Source organism: Drosophila teissieri, chromosome 2L (assembly GCF_016746235.2).
Source record: "Drosophila teissieri strain GT53w chromosome 2L, Prin_Dtei_1.1, whole genome shotgun sequence".
Classification (NCBI taxonomy): domain Eukaryota; kingdom Metazoa; phylum Arthropoda; class Insecta; order Diptera; family Drosophilidae; genus Drosophila; species Drosophila teissieri.
The window spans coordinates 4,859,921-4,881,457 of NC_053029.1; the positions used below are offsets into that span (position 1 = coordinate 4,859,921).

Below are 21,537 nucleotides of genomic sequence, written 5' to 3' on the forward strand. Positions count from 1 at the left end.
CAAAACTCCTTTGAAAAGAAACACAGAGAACTGTTTGCGAGAGTTTCTCTTATTTATTTGGCATAAATCAGTTGGCACGCAATTTATGTGGGCAATTTTTATTTGCCAACCGCCTGCTAACATACAGCAAACTGCACTCAACGGAGCAAAATCGTTGCCGCAACCCAGACTTTCACTTCCTCGTTTTGCGCCTTGGCAGAATGTTCATTGAAATTTATCACAAGAAATTGCAATTTCATTTCGCCAATTCGTGTCAATCTGCAGAGGGAAAAGCGTCGGCAGGAAAACTTCGGGCAGGATCAGGATGGCTGGCTGCCTGGATGGCTGGATGGCTGGTTGGATGACTGGCTGGTTGGATGGCAGGTCCAAACTTCGGGCAGAGCCGGATGCGAATGGGGATGCCTTTGGAGCCCCTTGGGGTATTCGGGCAACCTATAGATGCACAAATTTCTTGCATACTTTTTAATAAAGTTTGTTGCCAGCCCAAAGTGCCAAAGATGGAACAAAAACAAGAGCTACGAAACACGCCGGGGTGTGGAGTGTGGGCCACATGATTGCATCGTTCATTTCGTTGGCAAAAACTTTTGCGTTGCCCTTTTTTCTGCTTGTGCACATTTTATTGGCAGCAGTACGAACATATTGAAATTATACAACTACATAATGAAACACTCGCACATATACATTTGTGGGTTGCCCCCCCCCTCAAAAAGTAGCAATGTTCAAGGATCCCCCTGCACCGCCCACTATTCCCCCGCAGGAGCAAGCCAAGCGTCATCCTGGTGGAACATTATTAACAATGCATCTGGGCCAAAGATGTTCGCAATTAGGTTTCGGCAGCAAAAACTTTGCTAGTATTAATTAGCACAGCCCAACTTGGAATGGAAATGATTTAAAATGTGGGCATATACATTTCAGCTCTCTAATTGGGGTCTCTCAATAGAAATTAAGGCACTTTGGTTTTTACTGAACTTTTGCAATATATCTTCTTTTAGTTGAGAGTATCCTTGAAGTATCAAAAATATCTTAATGGGGAGTATCCTTGAGGTATCAAAAATAAAAACCCACCAACAAACTGTTCTCAAAATCGGAGTACACTTACTCACAGCTTACACATACATAAAATACGTTTTTAAATTTTAAATGAGTTCTGATACAGTGTGAAGTATATAAAGTCATTTCCCAAACATCCGCCTCCTTTTTGTACAAACACTTTTGTTTTCGCTTAAGAGCTGTCTGATATCTCAACTTATCAATGCCGTCGACGGCCACAGTTGCCAAACAATGGCCAAAATTACTTTTTATCGCACTCCCGGCAAAACTTACACGTTCCCCAGATCCGTCGCTATATGTGTGCCATATGCCATATAGTTATGGGAACGTACAAATATTTGCATTGTTCGCTCGCCTCACCTGCAGACGCCCACGTCACTGTCTCTCTGTCTTCCTGTCTTTCTGTCCCTCTGTCTCTGTGGCGTCTGTCAGTTGAAGAGCGAGCGTTGACTGCTTTTCTGAATCTGATGATGGCTGTGTGACTTGTTACACAGCGAGAAAATGCTACTCTATTAGGAAGCTGATCAAATGATGCTATCAAATGTAAGAAACAGTACAGAGTTGCTTCTTGACTGCTTTTCTGTATTGAATGATGGTTGTGTGTCTTGTTATACAACAAGAGGATAAAATATTGGGAAGCTGATCATAGTAACAAATGTAATAAATCTAAAATCTTTTAAAAAAAGTAGTATATTGAGATGGCTTGGCAGTGACTGCAACACATCTCTATGTGCATATCCTGTGACTCCTGTTGCCGCGTCCTGTCGGCAATGGTGATATCTGGTCTAGAAGAATGCGATGTCGTTGAATTTCATGTGCCAAGCAAAGTCGCAGCACATGCAAGCTTAATGCCAGTGTCACGAAAAATAAAACAAAATTAAATGAAATAAAATAAAGTAAAGTAAAACAAACACGTCGGACGAGAGCCAGTGGCAGAGCAAATGTAAAGCAGTGCCAAGTGAGAGAAAAACAAACTGTTAGTGGTGAATCGGAAATGGCATTCCCGCAGAAGCGAAATGAAATTATCTGACTGGCTGTTGGCATTGTTCGGCGGCCTTTATAAATGCATTATGTCGCGCACTCGTGTGCCCTGCGAGTGGGTTAAAAAGAGGAGTGAGGAGTGATTGGGTGGTTTCTGGGTGGTTACTGGGTGGTTACTGCGTGGTAACTGGGATGTTACTGGGTGGTTACTGGGTGGTTACTGGATGGTTTCACACAGACTGGCTGGAGTTGGGATGGAGTTGCTGAGCGGTAACACGTGCGAGCTGCCAAAAAATGCAACCAAGCATGCAGCGCGTGGGCGACGTCCTGTGAACTGACGTATGATGCCAACTGGTCCTGTCAGGATCCCGCACGAGTCCCATTGAATTTTTATGCGGCTGTGCGGGACACTGCAAGGTGTTAACCTGGAAATTCCGTTAAATGAAATGCATTATTCAGCACCGATATGCGGAGCATAAAAACACGAGGAATTTTTCCAGCTTATGCTTGCGGTGCAACATTTCTGTAGTTCCGAATTAACCGAATATAGTAGTAGAAATTCCTAAAAAGCTAATATAATAAAATATACGAGAAAATTCATTGGAAAACATTGTTGTTTCGAATAAATTCGCATTCATGTCCAGCAAAGTTGAGCTAACAAGATGACACTCCATTGAACATTTATTGCTGCTTGAGGGTTTTCTGTTTTCAAAATGAAATTTATTCATTTGCTTTTAAATCATTCATTCGGAGTTTTAATGAAATTCTGCCTCTGTTTTTAGAACGGCTCTGCCTGCAATTCAATTTCCATTAGCTCGACGAAAAACTTTTTAATTATTTTCCAATGCTTAATGGGGGGGTTCGGGTACTCGGCTTCAGAATTCTATTTGCTCGAAATGCTGCAAGTTTTCCTCTTTGTGCGACATTTTTGTTTTGCATCTGCGCCGGCAAAAAGTTTGTTAATATTTTTGGTTTTTTTTTTCTGCTGCTGCCGTTCGCATTTGCTTTGCCCAGTACGCACGCATGCTCTCGACTTCAATAAAAAGTTTTAATTTTGCACTTGTAATGGGGAAAGGGGCAAGGGGCAAGCGGCAAGGGGAACCATCAGCAGTCTGAAAAGGCCTCGCATCCATTCAATGTGTTTTAAATGTCAGCATAAACGCACATGAAGCGCACTTAACCTGAATTATGCGCGGCTTTACTCCGGCCTAAAGGAAAATCCGGGAAAACAGGGGAATAAAAGCACGCAAATAATTGTAGCATTTGTTCGAGCTTAACCCATTTCTGTCAGAGTTTCTTTTTATTCCCCGATACGTTAGAGTTGCAACGGTTAACTTTTTTATCAAAAGCCAGACACTCAGCCCGAGTGTGATGGGAAAGTAACTCAGCCACCTAGAAGAGCACTGTACTAGGTGCAATAACCCGTTGGCCATTATTATTACCTCGTGGAGGAATATCCTGGCCAGGAATTTAATTCCAATGGCACACAAAGCACGTAATGCCAGAACATACATAAATCATCAGCGCGTCTCCGCACAAGAATATATTTCCGCTATAAAATGGACGTTTCCGCATTTTCGGCAAGCAGCCAGAGCCACGTCTTGGTTTTGCTCCTGGTTTTTGGCTCGCAGAACGATGCAAACGGGAAGTCAGGTTGGCTTTCTCGGTTTCGCTTTTGGCCAGCTGCAGTTGCAGTTGCAGGTGGAGAGCTGCAACCACCAGGTGCTTCAACTTCAATGGCTGGCCGGCAAAGATGCCTTCTTAATAGTTTTTCCAGCTGACACTTGGTCATGCTCGGCGCTCTTGTTTCAGTTTGGCAATTAATTTTTCCTGCTTTTTCCGCAACCAGTTCATAAATTTTCCATTATGTGAGTGCGCGCCGGAAAATACATTTATGCGTTTTTAAATGCCTGGCAGCTTATAATTCTCCCAGCTCGCCAGCTCTCAACTCAACTTGGCCAGCCTTTGAGGAAGCCGGCGCATATAAATTTGCAACTGTCCGGCGATAAGGAACTGGAGTGCCAGGATGCGGGTGTGGCTGGTCCAGTGGCAGACAGGACTCTCCTGACCATGATTCGGCTTGCGACTCATTCATCAGCCCGTGCAGCGCCTTTGACTTTTGAAACAAAAGTTTGACAAACTTTGCTTTCTGCTTGGAAGGAGGAACACGCAGCCAGTTTAAACTGACGTTGTCGCTGGACTCCATAAAAGTTCGAGCTACTTAAATAATTTAAACATTTTACAGATAAATCTGCGAACAGTGGCTCACTGTCAGTTGCGATTGGGATTTGTGTCAGTTTAGGTATTCGCAAAGAGGAATGAGAAAATCAGTTTCCAGAATTAAAGCGCACTTTATGTTGCTGCCAAAATATTCAGTTAAGTAGGAAACAAAACTTTCATTGTCTCGTTTCTTTTGTCATGACTCTGATTGTTAAAAGGAACTCATAACAAGTTGATAATTTATGTCATTATTCATGGCCCATATCTAAACAAAAACATTTTCTTTTATTTTCTTTGTCGTTTCACTGCCACTGTCTCGCTTTCACTTTGCCACTTGCCCAGGGCAAACTTGAGTACATTTGTCTTGGACTCAGACCATTTGTTAAGCAAATTTCGCGTAAAGTTGCAACATGACAGGCGTCGCATTAATCAAGGGCCATCAAATTGCATTAATCGTGGCTTCAAGTGTCGCTGCTAATTATCCTGGCCAAGGATAGCGTGTCATCCACGTCGCAGTAGCAAGGACTCCTTCGCTCTGGCGCACCTCGTGGAGCTGTAATTGAAACTGTTTCTGTGCACATTGCGTATACGCAGCGTGGGGCATGCTACTGGAGTCGTGGCTGTAAAAATAAAAATCAAATTTCCACGCCGCTCTGAACTTTGTGCGCATGCAATTTTTAGTTAAAACTTTGTCTCATGTCGCTGCTAAAAATTAAAATCCAACTGCTGGGCGACAACAACGCGTGTAACTATAGCTTCGCCATGGTTGTTGCCATTCGGTCCTTTGCTAACAACTTTGCCGCTTGCACTTTGTCGTAAAAATTAAGTTTTACACACGCGTACGCGAGTTGCTTTTTCTATTGTATTACTTACTTGATGTCATTGTGCCACGTCCCGAAAGCGCCACATCCCAGTTTCAGAGTCCCCCCACATACATGCCACATTACTGCACCGCCTTTAGTGTCTTCATTTTTAGTGCGCCATGAGCAAAACTTGTCAGTTTCCCGATCCACTCGAATTGTTTTTGTTCAAAAAACAAGTCAACAAACGGCGGGACATTTGTGCGGACAACAAGGGACTTAACCCGGAGGTATGCCAACATAATAACCAAAGGGAGCGGAATGCCAATGCATTGTTATTTTTACGACTATCTCAGTTCGGATGCTGAACTGTGGCCAAAAGGTGCGGTGATTGCTAAATCTTCATAAAACATGGTAGCATAATAGCTAAAAGTATTCCTAATAACAACCTTAAGAAATTTGTTACATTTCTATTATGATTTGTTAAAAAACCTTTTAAGAAACGTGACTAATTGGGATAGTTAGTCAGTGTGTGCACTTTAAGCTTGTTTAATTTGTCTTTTAGCGCACATCCCAGCTAATTTGGGTAATTTCGCAGTAATTGGTTGGTTAAGCTCGCAACGAGGTTGCTAATTTAATTTGATTTCAGACAAACACTCGGACACGCCCATTTCCTTCCTGTCTGACCACCGCGCGCCCCTCGTCCCTGCGATTTATGCACCTGAAAGTTGCAGGCAAGTTTCGCGACTCATGGGCGATTAACCCGCTTAGGAAACTGAGCCGCGGCACTTAGCTGCATATTTCATTAGCATGCAAGAGGCACTTGCAATCCGCAGTAACAACAATACGCTTGCTATAAATTCTGGTGCGTGCAGCGTGCAGCGTGAGGCACGCAAATTGTTGCCGGAGTTTGGAGTTTCGAGTTTCCTGTGATTCCAGCAGCAGCGGCGCGGTGGCAGATAGCTGAGGTAAGAGACTCCGGCTGACTGGCCCCGCTGCAATTTAGCAATTTATAACCGCGGATTCGCTGCAACTCCAGTTGCCGGCTACAATTAATGCTCTTTTAATTAAACTTAAGTGCGCGTTCGCAATTGCAAAATTGCACCTAAGTATTTTAACTTCTGAGCAGCGGTTTTGCTTCAGAGGGGCGAAGGCGACGAAGGCGATGAGTTCCATGGTGCTGGCATTTAAATAGTTTACTCAAGTTGGGCTTACTTCAAGAATGTGGACTTAAATCGACTGATGGCGGCTTCAAGTGGCTTTTATTTTAATGAAATTTCCGCAAAGCTGAATACTTTTGTGAAATGGAGCTTATGGCACAGTGTGTTCAAGCTATGAAAAATTAATAGATTCAGTAATTAAGATAAGAAATGCATCATTCATTTTATTCAAAGAATAAAAAGATAATGACAGTACTTATTTTCGTTTTATGAATAAAGTTGAAACCATTTTACACACTTTAGCATACACTTTGTGGCACTGTGAGGAGGTGGCTCCATTAATTTATGCTGTAAACTATTAGAATCTCAGCCGAAACAGGATGCTGCTGCAAACTCCATGCGGACACACGTGGTGTGCGAGTGTATAGTCTAAGCTTTTAACGGTGTGTGTTTTGTGTGTGTTATGAGCAGCTAAAGCCAGCATAAAGAGTGTAACAAATTGAATTTTTCATCGCAACACTAAGCCCGCTGTCGCACACACACACTCGCACACACTCGCACACACGCGCACACATCGGAGTCATGGCTAACCACACACTTAACAAGTTTTTGTGCAGCGGTGAAAAACTGAAAACTGAAAAGTGGAAGCCGGAAGCATATTGAAAAATGCGACAATATTTTCCACGGGTGAAATGAGGTGAGCTCAGCAGGAGGTTTTTAGTTAGGCGGATAAGCCGAGCTCTTCCAGCGATGAGCAGGTGGAAATATAGTTGCGGCAGCTGCGAAAAGATTGCGTTCCCCCTTGAGCCTTTAATTTGCGACCCACAAAGCAGCGGGAAATGTGCACACCATTTTCTATTTACCTATATATTATACATAGGAATAATATGTAATCCTTGGCGGCGGCACAAAGGAAACCTTTGATGGTTTTTGGGGTTCATTTGCGTAGAACGCAACGGTTTTGCTGCCACTTAAGCCGTGCAGCTAATTACCTGGCCGTAATGAGTGCATTTATTGCCAGGTGGCAAAGGAGCCATTAAAAATGATTTACCTACGAGAAATGCTCTCAACAAAAATAAACTTTGCGATTTTTGCACAAGTTTAATAGCCATGAAGTGCTGCGATTTAATTACAGTTTAATTTCATGTTTTCCAACGCATGGATGATGATTGACACAAGTCGTTAATATCGATTAAGCCGACTGGTTTGTAATGGCAATGCATTGGCATTGTTTGGTAGTTTAACTGGATGAAAAGTGGACCGATATCCTGTGCAAATTTAAAGCTTAACCCGATGTATTTGTGTTGAAACCACAATGACTTTTGGCGCAAGCGGCTGCTTAAACGAGAGGCCATAATATTTACTCATTAATTTTAAAGTTTAAGCATGCAGGAAGAATTTTAAAGGCTTTGCTGAGTGCATTACTACCAAGAAGGTGTATTTAATATGTTTCCTCTCTCTTCCCATTTAATATTTGTAGTCCAATCAACTTGCATATTTGTACTACTTTAATAGCTGCCTTGCAAATGCAGCAGTTGTATATCGAATTGCCATTCAACTTGGTCCGGATTCGTTTGCCATTAGAATTCTCGCATTGAGTTTGTCCTTGCAGAGTAATGCAGAGTAAATGCAGCGAACTCACTTGCCACTGATTTACTGCGTGAATGGCATGACTTTGCAAATAAACTGCTACCAATTCGTCTTGATCACGGTCCCTGATTTGAAAATGCAAATGCGCAGCACTCTCTCAATCATTCCGGGTGGCAAACGGATGCAGTGGCATTAAAGGCGAGATGCTTGTCGCTCATTTCAAATCGAGCAAACAAATGCACACAAATTCACATCTCATCACCGAGCGGCACGACCTTTTTCGTGTTTTCCATTTTTCTGTTTTCCATTTTCTTCTTTTCATTTTTTTTGTTTTTTTTTTGGGGGGGCAAGATGGAAGGATACAACGCACAGCTGGACCCGGATTCGGAATGGGGTGCCATATGTGCAGTTGGTTTGCAGTGGGCGAGGGACTTAAGTAATTCATTACTTTAGTCATGCATTGTCATGCATGTTTGCCACGCCACGCTTTCCTTTCCTTTCCTTTCCGTGCATTTCCGTGCCTTTGCGATCCTTTCCGTTTCGTCCTGGCTGGCGTTGCATTTTTATAGAATATATCCTGGCGGGCAGGTCGCTCTTGCCGTTGCTGTTGCTCCGCTTGGGTGCTGCATGTCAAGCTCAGTGCTGGCTGCTGTTGCAATTTGTATGCAAAATTGTTTTACAAATTGAGCAAGAAAGATGGCGTAAGCGGAACACAGACACACACACACAGAAACACACAATCACGTATCACCTGACAAAGGAAAAGCATGTCATGCCCATACACCCATACAACCATACACATACAAACAAGACAGCCATAGACAGTTGCATTTCACTTTTCCATGCTGCTTTTCTATACATTTTTGAACGGCTGAAGGCGAAGCTTCAGGTGAATGCCATTAAATGGCAAAGTTGCGGACTCGGCAGACTGTTGTCACCATATTTACATAATTAATTGAGTTTATTTTTAATTTATGCCAAACAATAGCGCACTGATTACGACCCACACCGATCCACACCGCAGCCATAATGACCCACGTATTTATGAGAAGATTAATTACAATTTAACGCTGGCCTCGGGCCTGAAAATGAGAGCTTTGATGCATTGTTTGCGTTGCGCAATCTGGGCGGCCCACAAGTGTCCTTTTTCCTCCACCTCTTGACCCTGGGCTATTTTTAAAAGTTCTTCTCCTTGCGCAGCCAACTTTCGTAAGCCTCCAGCCGCCGCTGATCCACTTCAAACTGTAGCAGGTGTTGGCATTTAAGGCAAATACAAGGCAACGCAAATCCCTGCAACGCCGCGGCCGGCCGCAAAAACTTTGACGAAGGTAAGCGCTCGAAAGTATGCTACAGCGTTTTATTGTTATTTTTAAATCGCCGGCAGTTGCGTGCAGATATTACGTATACGCCGTGTGACCAGCACTTGGACGTAAGCTGGCATGTAAATTATAAAGTGCCTGCTTTAATTTAGTTAAAACTGACTCAAGTAGTATTTAAAACTACATTTTTACCAGCTGGGTTTATTGCTCGTTCAAGAGGCCGCATCATCTTCCTGAAGTTTGCTTGTAATATAAGCTGCATAGTAACTAGATGCCCAATTAAAAGCTGCCTTCAAAGTCCATATCAAAATTGCACAAAGCTTTGGATTGCGGTCAGACTTTTGAGGTCAACTATGCATATTATAATTAAAATATAAATACAGCAGACGCGGGACGAGGCAAGTACATATTTACGCAGCTCTCGGGCGGCAATTTAGGTATTCAAATATTGGCAGTAGTTTTGTCTTCGGGGGGCCGAGCAAGTTTTATCAGCAGTGTCGCAGCAATTTGTGTGAGCCACTTTTCGAATTCCAATTGTTCGATGTTGGAGTGGAGTCCCGCATGTTCTCCATTCACCACTCTACCATTCCATGTACCATTCCCCATTCGCCATTTGTTTGTTGGCCAAAGTCCACTCGGCGAGCGAAGCGGCGGGAATCTGGTCTATTGAGCGAACTTTTCCCAAAAGTGGAATTGCATTTGCTTTGCTTGAAAAACTATTATAACTTTGGCCAGTTCTAGTGCCAGTGCCTGCGCCATGCAAGAGTTTCAGTTCATCCAACTATGAAAGTACTTTATGTGAGCTAACAAAAATATTTCTTTTATTGAGTTTCACCAGATCCTTGTGCCCGTTCTTGTGCCTCAGCTCGAGTTTTTAGGCTGAGTGGATCGAGTGCGGCCCCAAAACTTTTGTTCTCAAAGCGCTGTTGCAGAAGGCCAAGTCCCCAGTTGCCACCAAGTGCCATTGTTGGCCAAGTCGAAGACAAGTTGATACCGGATACGAGCCTCGCTCGTTCGCTGGTTGGTTATTTGATATATGCAATCTGGAGCCACAAGGAAATCGTTTTATTTACTTAGATTAAGCTGTAGTGATACAGAATAAACTGCACTTTATCATTTTGCAGAATGCAGAACGCAAAGGGGATTATCTTGTGTTGCTGTTGCTCAACTAATCAATTTATATTGGAGAACTTTTCCCAAAACTTGCATTTAGTACCGCACATTTGCCAAACTTGTATTTTCCAACAAACTGACTTATAGTGCCACATTCAAAAGCAATTATGTCAATTGGTTTTATGGCCAGTGCTAGGCATGCTGTAAACTATTAAATTTGATTTATTAACTACACAAATTAACCGCAAGTGTTGGGCCGTAAATTGTGAAATACATTTTTGTGCATGCAAATTGCCAGATGATGCGACATAAATTGTGCAACATTTGCATTTAAAATGTCATTGCAAAAATTATAACTTTAAAGCCATCGCCATCGCCATCGCCTTCGCCCACATTAGCCGGTCAAATAAACCTGTTTCCGTCGCACAAAAAGCCATCATAGTTTTTAGTACTTTTCGGCATTTGCAACAAACACACACGACACACACAAATATTCACGCACACACAAGCAAGCCGCAGACTGTGGCATATGGTTTGTGTTTTTGTTGCTTTGCCGCATGTACATTTCTTGTTGCTCTGGTGATGTAATATTCGCCGGCGTTTTTGTTGTTTGCCGGTTATTGTTTGTGGCGCTAGTTTTGTGGTCGCCCTTTGTTTTGGTTCGCACAATGCGATGGCAAAAAGCGTTGCAAAAAAATGTTGCTTACGCAATGGCACATGCTTCGTTCTCGGATTTAGCCCATCCCCAATTGTTGCTGCGCCTGTAGTTTGGCAACAAAAACGGCAAAACAGGGGAACGGCAAAACACAAAAACACAAAAAAAAAAAGACAAAAAACTCATTCGCATGCAACGTCAGCAGCAGCCAAGTTTTAATTACGTAAAATATTTTTGCATAGCCCTGCTTCGCTGTATCCCTCTAATCAACTTAAAAGCCGGGTTCGCTGGCAATGTTGCAGTTGCAGCATCAGGACGCAGGACGAATTGCGATGCGGCAACACGGTCCGGTACGAAAATGTTGCAGCAATGCACAGTGCGCTGCATGAGTCGCCTGTTGCAACTGCGCGGATCGTGAAGGCATCCCCAAAAACCCAGCGTAGTTTCCCTGCAGAGAGCTTAGAAAAGTCAGACATCAGTGCATTTTCATCCTTTCCCCAAATTGCCAAGCTGCTGCATCTGCGTCTGATAATCACAGCGCAGCTACTTTGCTTCGAAAGGGTTTCCTCACTCTGAAAGGGCATACTACAATTGTTTGCAGTCTTTGTAATTTGTCGGGATAAATTTTGAGCTACATGCATGTGCTCTTTTAGAAAAGATTTAATTCCCTAATTGAACTATTGAAAATCAACGTTTTATTTAGATTTTATTCCATATATATATTTTCTTAACTTAAGTTTAAGTTATGCATATTAAATTCAGCATTTTCCAACCGCTTAGCGTATAGAGGAGTGTGTGCGTGCCGCTAAAATGTTTCTCCTCTGTGTTTGTTGTTATGTAATTACTTGCTGAGTGGCGTACGCAAAATGTTTGAGCTGGCAGTTGCCAAAGCGACGGGAACTGAAACAGCAACTAGCACAACTTGCACAACCAGCACAACCAACACAAATGCAACTCCGACTGCAGGACAGCACCCACACACTCGCACACACCCTGTGCTCTAAGTGCTTTTTGACATGCAACTACTACACTGAGAGTCTGTATGTGTGTGTGTGCATTTATGAATGCTTCTATAGGTAGGTGCGAACATTTATTAACATGCATGTGGCGGTGGCAAGAGTAAAAGCAATTTAGTTTACTGCAAATGCTGGCCGGCGGCCCTTTTGTTCTGTACCGTTCTGTGGTGCTGCCTTCAGCATTTTGGCTGATTCATGGCTAAACGTTTGGCAGCAAACAGTGCGTATGATTGATATCGTAGCCAGCACAGCACAGCACAGTACTGCGGACCAGTATGAAAATTGAATTCACAACTTGCTGGCGGACAACGTGGTCCATTAGGAGCGTAGGCAGCAAACTAGATACAACCAATAGATACGAGTGCGGGCATAAATCACAAGTCACCTGGCCTGATATTTTGGCCAACAATTGTTAATCAACTCGCAACATGACAGCCGCAAATTATGCGAGCTCAAGTCGCCCAAGTTCCCTAGTCAAAATCCGGTCAGCGGTGGAGTGTCTGCAGTTTGTGGAGCTTCTGGTGTTTGTGGAGCTTGTGAAGCTGGTGGCGCCTCGAAAGTGTTTGCTAATGTCTGCGTGCATGGAATTTATTATGCCAGTCGGGCATCGATCAATGTAACCTTTTGTCCGATCGAAAGAGGCCGGGTGAAATGGTCGCAATCGATTTCAATTGCCACAAATTGCGACATTCTGCACACAAAAGTCAATGCAATTATGTGCAAATTGCAGTTTACTAGATTCGATTCAATTCGTGGCATTGATTGGATTATGCAAATATTCCATGCAAATTCCATAAGCACACGGCTAATTGAAATTGCAGCGAGGAGAAAAGTTCCCAACACAACTTTTTGCGCCAGGTGCTATGCCATTTTTTCCGACTTTAAATTATTTAGTTCAATAATTTTCAGTTTCCTTCGGAGAATTTGTGTTGAGGGGAAACTTTTTGCTTCTGCTTCGAAAATGTGATTCTCACACTTGGGGGAATTTTGCAGTGTAAAATTCATGGCACATCGACACCACATATTTTCCCAGCTTTTCCTATTGACGTTGGTTTACTTGCACTAGTTTTAATTAACAGTTGCTAGGCATTTGAGCAGCTTTGCAAGTGCTCAAAACACTCAAATGTGACCAATTACAGTGTCAACACTCGGAATTCTGTTTTACATCTTCAGTGTAAATAAATAAACATTTGGGGAAAGTAATAAAAGCAGTAATTATTAGTTTCATGGCTCTGCACTAGGAAGAGAATCAAATATCAGATGTTTAGATTTGTAAATTTCTCTAGATTTTACTCTAGAACATCTCCCAGTTAATTGCTCTATTTTTGCAACCCATATTAGGAGCTTAATTCAACAAATCCTAATTGAATAGAAATTTAATGATGGCCCAATTTGGCGGCGACATGCAAATTTCAATATGCAGGCCACTTTCGATTCACTTGTACATTCCGTGTTGACCGTATTTTCGCGTTTTCATTTTCAATTAGCGATCGTTTTTGATGGCGCATTATGCCAACGCATAGTTATGCATTCCAGCCAAATTCAATTTGAAACGCAATTACAATGGCAATTGGGGCTGCATTCATAATAAATCGGCGGCTGTTTTTAGCAACCGAAATGAAAGGACGATGATGTCGGTTTTGTGTCCAGGAATCGCATTGCTAAGCAGCAATAATCAACGTGCTGACATTTTAAATAAATCATGGGACACTCGATTCATGTGACATGACTGTGACATTTGTTTTGGGCAAACAATGTGTGTGCGGTGCACCGCGTGCGCTAATTGAAGTGTCAGCCCGGCCAACGTGGCGTATGCGTAATGCTTAGTGCTTAGTGCCGTATGAATAATGTCGCCTAGTGAAATTCCATTGACATTTGACGGGTCATTAAGTGTCTGCAACTTGCTTAACATGAACAATTCAAATTTAAGGGGCACATAAACCAGCTCTCGTCCTTTTAAGTCGGCGTTTTTGGCCCAAAGTTGGTCCTTTAGTGTTCTGTCCTAAATGAAGCATACACACATGCGTTGCCAGAAAATTGCTCCAGTGATGCCTGCAATTGTCACGACAACTTGCCGGCTCTAATTGCAGCTTGCTGGCAGTTGCCATTCTGGCATTCGCATGGCGTCAACTTGACACAATTCCAAAAACTCGATGCCGTTTTGCCATTGTGCTTGTTTGGGCTAATTCGTCTGACAGCATAAGTTAGCAAGTGACATCATAAAAGGGGCGAAGTGGAAGATAAAGTCTGCCTATGCCCATGAAAAAAGGATGCACCAAACAGTTGCAGAAAGATGCTCAAGTTCTGGCCATAAAATACCCATAAAAATTGGAATACATGACATCCTTTTTTAGTTACTCGGTGTATTAGTAATAAATATGCTCTGACAGAAAGCTTACACTTTCCTGTGGCTCATCCACATTTACATATGTAGCTGAATCAATTAAAACTCTATCGCTGTATCTACATAGACACCTCCCTTTTTCGTTCATAATTGATTGCTTTTGCCAGCAGCAAAATGTGTGCACTCCTGAAAACTTAGACTGTACTTTGCCGTTGGCCACTAATTGGTCACTTGCCGTGTCCTGATTCATGTGGACCTTCGTGCTCGGCAATTTGTCCAGTTTATTTGACGCAAATACTCATAGCTGGCAGGACAAAGAAAACACCATTTTGCTTTGTGTCGAACATAAATTTTTGAAAACTTTTCATACACTGCTCCAGAGTGTCGGGCGTTGAGAGCTGTCAAGAGCAGGACCAAAAAGACACCGACATCGATAGCCTGGTGCTGGAAACTCGGCAGGACCAAGGACATCGGGGAGAGGTCTGCAACCAGCAGACCAATGCGTAACACTTGGGCCAAACAAACTTGTTTACACATTTTTGGTTGCTCAATTTCTAGTGTCAACAGGCGAGTCACCAGCTAGCAGTTACTCCTTGTCGTCCTTGTCCTCCTTGGGCGTTGTCCTGTGGGCGGGTGTCCTTGTGGCCGCCTTGTTGTTGCAATGCTACTGCCGTTTAAGAACCAAGAATGCGCTGAAAGTAATTCACGACCAGTGCACAACTTGGGCATCAAACAAAAAATGGAAGGACACTTCCTTGACCGTGTGCCAGATACGGGCACTGCGATTCAGGACCCCATTTCAGCTGGCTATATGCAAATGAGTCGCTGGCACGACTCGCCGCGACTTTATGGCCCGATGCAGATGCAGTTTTTTATGATCACGACTGCCAGCACGGTTGCAGTGCTAAATTACAGTCGCGCATTACGGCTAATCCATGGCAATGATGACGTTTAGTGGCCTCGGCGACAGTTGTGCGAACTTTTATGCGCCATAAAACTGCCACGAAACAGTGGACCAAATTCGGATGCTCAAGAGGGAAAAATGGTCACGTTTCTTTCAGGAAATACTGCTTTTATATAAAAAAGAAGTATTCGTTTTTCGTAGAAAGTTGTTCCCATATTAATAAATATATTTTAAATATATTTTTCTTTAACATTTCTTTCATATCAAGGCAGTTCTACTTTGCTGGATGTTCCTCTACAGAATGAACATTTCAGTACATTAAATCGCAATGTTTAAACTGCAATAAACTTCAAGTGTGTGGCATTAGTGTCGTGGCCACACCACTGTTCTTGCCACTTTTTGCTGCTTTGATGCCTGGCACTCTGGTGCTAATTTCGATTTAATTTTATTTGAGCTTAAATTTTTTATATCCCCAACTTGGCTTGGTGTCGTTCACTTGGCGTTTGGCCGACACCCTGGCCTCCATCCTCCACCCAGCCTACATATGCCATGCATTTAAATGAACACTTTCCTGTGTGCGTGAGTTTTTGCCATTTCATTCAATTACCGACTCAAGCCGGACGACCATGTCTATGTCTATGTCTATGTCTATGACTATGTAAATAACCATGAGTGTTCCGGCTGAGAAGGCTTTTATGGCTGACTGGAGCCTGTCACATTTGCTTATGCCTTGGCTTAGGTCAAATTATGTTTGACTATAAACGGCATGCGAAATTTTTGGACAAAGCCCCGGGCACATCAATTTTAATCAAAGACCAGACAACGTGCTCAGCATGGAAAAATAGGATGTTCTGGGTAAAGGAGGAAATAGAGGAAAAGGGGGCGCTGTGTCAGGATATCAAGAGGCCTCATCATATCGTCGCATCGTGGCGTGAAACTTTTCAGCCCTCGAACAACACTTTTGAGAAGTCAAAGAGTCGCTGTAAATCAAAGCTAAGCCCCCAGCCTTGATGACCATTCAACGTCACTTAGAAAATGAAAGAAGAAGGATCAGGAGAAGGAGATGCCCAAGCAGGGTCTTCAAATGCATCCGATGGCGAACTTTGAACTTGCACTGCCAGCAGCAGCAGCAGTAGAAGCTTAACCCCTTAATGCCGTTATCAGCCTTCGCATTTCACTTGGCCGGCTCGACTCAAACTTTGTAGGGTTATTTAGCCTGGCTTTCTTGCCTCTTGGCCTAACTGACCTCTCCATCCGGCAATTGCACAATTTTTTCTCTACTTTCTTGTAGCCACCGGGTAGTTGGCTCAAACCTGGACACTTGACCCGCACAAATCCTTGTACAACGAGCAGGCAAAACAAGATTAGGAGGAACAGCTATGGGGAGAAATCAGTGCTGCTAAGCCAGAAGCTTGGGCTCAGAGTTTCCTAAGTTTAAAAAGCGAATAATTATACACTTTTTTGTGGGCAAAGATTGCCAGATACATTTTGGAAAAAAATGTAAACACCTAATTAAATATTTTTGTGGAATACATAGTAAATCGTCCGTGAAAGGAGCTCACTGCTTTCCGCTGTTCATTAGCAACTCTGTGTCGCCTAATTCCCTGCTGACTTTTGCGAATTCGTCACCATGCATCAGTCGTCCTGTGAGTTCCCGCGTCCAACCAGAAACCATGCTCCTCCACCAACAAACTGCAACCGGGGCTAAGCCCTCTGTACTTTGTAGACTGGCTACTCGCTCTATTACCTTACTACGACTTCCTGGCCCTGGACTGCTGCTCCTCCTTCTGCTACTACGATCCACCTCCGCCTGGAACAATGTGTCCCACTAATCCTTTTTATGCCCCACTATTATTACCAGCTGAACAGCAGCATAGTTATGGTTCTGGTTGACGAACCAGTTCCGACCCTTGGTAAGCTGCTTACGATTGTGCCCACTCGACATGTCAACCCATCCCATCCCACATTACTCCATTACTCCAGTCCTAGACCCAAAGACTTTGTCTCCATTTCAGCAATTGAGAATCCTGTTGCTGGCAGCAACTTTACTATTTATTTGCTGTTGTTGGCCGACTTCAAAGTCAAAGGTCCAGCATTGACACTTTAATCGGCTGATATCATATTTAATTCATCTCGAGAGATAGGCTTTTCATTCAGTTTGGCAATTAGGTAAATGCTCTAGCAAACATAATCATACTAATCAGCTTCTTACAATCATTGAGCCAACAGCTGCAGGACTTATTTTAAAGAAATGAATCCGATTGTTTGTGGGTCATTTTATACCAAACGACTTGTTAGCAAAAATGTAATTCTAATATCCTGCTGTAAATAAATATACCGAAAGTAGTCTGTTGATTTACGTAGTGTAAAGGCATTCCTTGACTTTGGTTCTAATCAGTGCTCTAAAAATATGCTTAGTAAAGCTTTTAATAAAACGATGAGGCATGCCTTAAAAAAGGGAAATGTGGCGAAGCCATTTAAGGCATCCAAACTGCTTGTTTATATATAACGGACAACCGCAAAAACCATCGAATTTGGCAAAATGTCAGAATGCGGTTTTTGCCACCAAACTTTACGTATTTGCGGAGCCGAGGCAAAAGTTCAAAGGGCTGCGGTGAATGGATAAGTTGGTAGTAACCCCAACCCCTATCAAACGATCCAAACACCAAAAAAAAAGGAAAACATTGACAAGGACGTAGAGGAAGGATCCTGAATCCTGAATGGCTCGTGGTTGAAAAGTTGCCCCGGCAAACATGTGTTGCAATGAGTTATATGTAGTTTTCTTAGTAGCCACCGAAAATCAATATCCCAACTGCAACAGCAGTTTTCAGACTCTTCTCGTAATTTTCCAAAAGTCCAATACCAATTGCATTTCCTGGCTGTGCTAGTGTGTGTGTGGGTGCTAATCGTTGCATATCAGTTACGCGCTGCACGTTCAGCTTGTGCCCCTTGCCGCCGTCTTTATGCAGCGCATGTTGCATCTGCTTATTGCCACATAAATCAACCAATATGCCAGACAGAGCTGCAGGCCAAAAAATGCTCCCCATTGGCTACGTGTGGCTGCGCGAGTGTGTCACGCCTTCAGGGCGGAGTACTCACATCCGCATCCGCATCCCCATCCACATCCGCATCCGCATCCCCTTCCTCATCTACATCCGCATCCGCATGGCTGGCTGGCAGACAGGCACGTGTTCCATCTTAAACGTAATATGAGTGGCATCCGCTTTGTCCTTGGCAGCTGCCTAGGACTCTTTCACCATGACTTATGAAAATGACTTCAACCATAAATCGAGCGAAATTGCGTCTATGACTTAATAATTTCCACGTGGAAAACATTTTAAAGTTCAATTTGCCAATGTCATGCAGCATAAAGATGGGGCAATAAGAGGGCAATATTTCGTAACTTCAATTTGATATTGGCCTTTGTGTGACTACGCATGCTGAGATACTTAAGTGCCAATTTCATATTTTAAAGTGCTTTGTAATTCGAAATAGCAGATGAGAACAAATATGTAACTAACAAATGGTGTTTCTTGTTTCTTTCTTTATAAAATTAAATTAAAATTTAGCTACCTTAAAAGTATATCTGCCACGTTGAAGATTATTTTATCTAAATATAATGATTTGTTCCATTCATTCCTTTTTTCTCCATGTAAACGAAACGCTTAGACAAAGTACTCACCACACACACACACACTAGCTCGCACTTGTAACAGAGAAACACCACTACCGAGGCAGAAACACACTCACAGATGCAGAATGTAACTCTCGTGAGGATATATTCGCATATAGATCAACTCGGCGTCGTCGACACGGAAGTTGCCGTTGTATTTCCGGTTGTCTCGCTGACATTGCCGCCATTGCAGCGTCGTCGCCTGTTTGTCGCCTGTCACACACACACACGCACTCAAACACACACACAGGCACTCAAATACACACACTATGATGCAGGAACACAAACAGCGCAAACGAGATGCCAAAATAGTTGCGTTTATGGTTAGCATTTGGAGGTAAATGAGTTCTGCTTATCCACTTGATGTTTCAGTTTCGGTGGCTGTTTTCATTTTAGCAACAGCTCGTTTTGCATTTGCGGTTTTAGCCGGGGCTTAATTGTGTGCTCTTGTGTCAGGACATTGCCAGGACATTCGCTGAGGCTTCAAGTGCCATTCGCTGGTGATTAAATTTGCAGTTTTACGGCCACATTTTTGGCGGGGTATGCACTCACTAATTGAAATTGCTTTTGCAAAGGCACTTTCGCTCCGGCAACAAAGATGTCATCATATTTTCCCACACTCGGCCCTGGGGCGTCAAATTAACTCGTTACAAATTTTTGGGTCGCGGTGTCCTGGGAAGGGAAAATGCAGTTTGCAGCGCGCCAAATTGGAAATGCTGTTTTTTTTATTTCCCCCCCTCCACAAACTCAATTGCTGCATAAATAGTTTAGCCGAGCTGCTGCAGCTGTGGCCCACATAAAGCATACGACCCGTGGGCCGCCGGTCGTAGCTTATTAATTACCGCAACGATGTCGATAGCCCCTCCGGCAAGCAATGGAGCATCAATCCGGGTATCCATCAATGTTCCCGGGTATCTTCCCGGGCATGTCCTACACACACAGACACACTGCATGTGCATTAGATTTTAATTGCACGTAATTTAACATGACTGGCTGGCGATGCCATCGACAAGCGCTGTGCCAGCGGATTTGTTACAAAGGAAATGCGAAATGTGATTGACGTCGAGCACTTGGCTCGATGCAATGTGCCACGAAATGAAAGGATGCCCCTGCAACCAGCAGCAACCAAGCAGCATATAGCATCCGCCACCGCATCCGCAACAAATGAATCGAGCAATGCAATAAAAGCCATCAATAACCGGGCTCCAGATGTCAATTGCTGAGAAGAACTACAACCGACAGCCAAGGATGCACTTGTCTCCGGCGGTAATCGTACGAACTGAAATAGGAGTTGGCCAAGTGAAAGTGCTTTCATGGTGCAAATTACCACAAAAACCCAGAATAACTGAACGCACATGAGGCATAAATAAAATATGGCAAAGCAAATGGCTTACGTAAGCCAGCCGAGTGTAAGTGTTACAAAGCAAATAGGATATAGGTTAGGATGCCATGGCAGAGATAAAAGTAATCTGCATAAAATGCTGAGCATTGAAATCAAACACTTGGACTTCTCGCATGAGCAGCATATATGTAGCATTTGATGGATAATTGTTAGGACAACAGCTGGATACACATTTCTGCACTGGCTGAACCAAAAGGATAATGGCAATGAAAACAACAAGTCTAGGTATCACTTCATCAATGCGAAGAACACAAACAAAGGGTAACTAACTCAAACTAATGCAAATTTAAGCTCACAATAATCTACTTGACTGCGCACAACACATTTCCCGAACTCGCAGTAAATTTAACTGCTCAAGAAGCTCTCAAATTTAAAGCACCCTATTTCGTGTATCAATTTGAAGTACTAACTAACTGTAACAGAAAAATAAAAGTATGAACCATAAAAACTGTCCAGGCCAGAACATAAAGCCCTGAATGGCCAGAGCAATTTGACAGATGTTGATGGATTCGAGAGCTGCAAACGGAACTATAACTATAACTATCCATGTCACTGCCGCTTTCACCGGCTGCAACTTTAATGCCCGAAAAGGAGCCGTGGCATGGGAAATCAATACGGATCCGGGCGGGGCATCCCTGGTGGGGCATAACACCCGATAACGGGCCGCTGGATTTATACCCAGCCGGGCTGCCAAAGGAATGGCTGCACTAAAAATTGCCAGTGACAAGCAGCCGGGTGGGCAAAGCGGTGGATCCCGGTTCTGGGGCATCCCCAACTGCTGGATGTGGCAGCTTTGGTGACGGTGGTGGTGATGGTAGTGGTGGTGGTGGTACTGGTAGTGGCGGTGACGACAACAACAGGAGCAACAAAAAGTGGCGCCACCAAAGTGCGACGCCATTTGTCTGGGAAAATAGGAAGCAGCCAAGCTCACCAAGAAAAAATGCGGAAAAATATCGCTCGCTGGACGTGACCTAGAAAACTCGAGTTTGAACCAAACTTATGTGGGGGAAAAAGACGGTTAACTTGGCCATGTGCGTGTTCTTCGACATTAAATTGATTTATCGGGTTTCAATTTTTGCACAGCATAATTAGGTTTTGTTTCGGCCAAATTGATTGAGTGTCCGGCTGATTGCCAGCTCATTCATTAAAGCCAACCGACAGTGGCCACATAATGTTGTTAAATTTAATTAGTTTTCATCCCAGCCAATTTGTGTGGGAATCAGCTGGCTGGCGCACACATTTCTTTGATTTGAGTCGAAAAAAAGGAGTTTTAATTAATACCGACAAAGGCCGTTTCACGCCGGGTAATC

General features: G+C 43.3%; 1 protein-coding gene across 1 annotated transcript in view; it reads right to left on the reverse strand.

Annotated features, from left to right (window-relative positions):
* The window catches only part of LOC122626535 (neural cell adhesion molecule 2), a 62,200-nt gene that overhangs the window by 4,356 nt on the left and 36,307 nt on the right, over window positions 1-21,537 (reverse strand). The window lies entirely within an intron of this gene.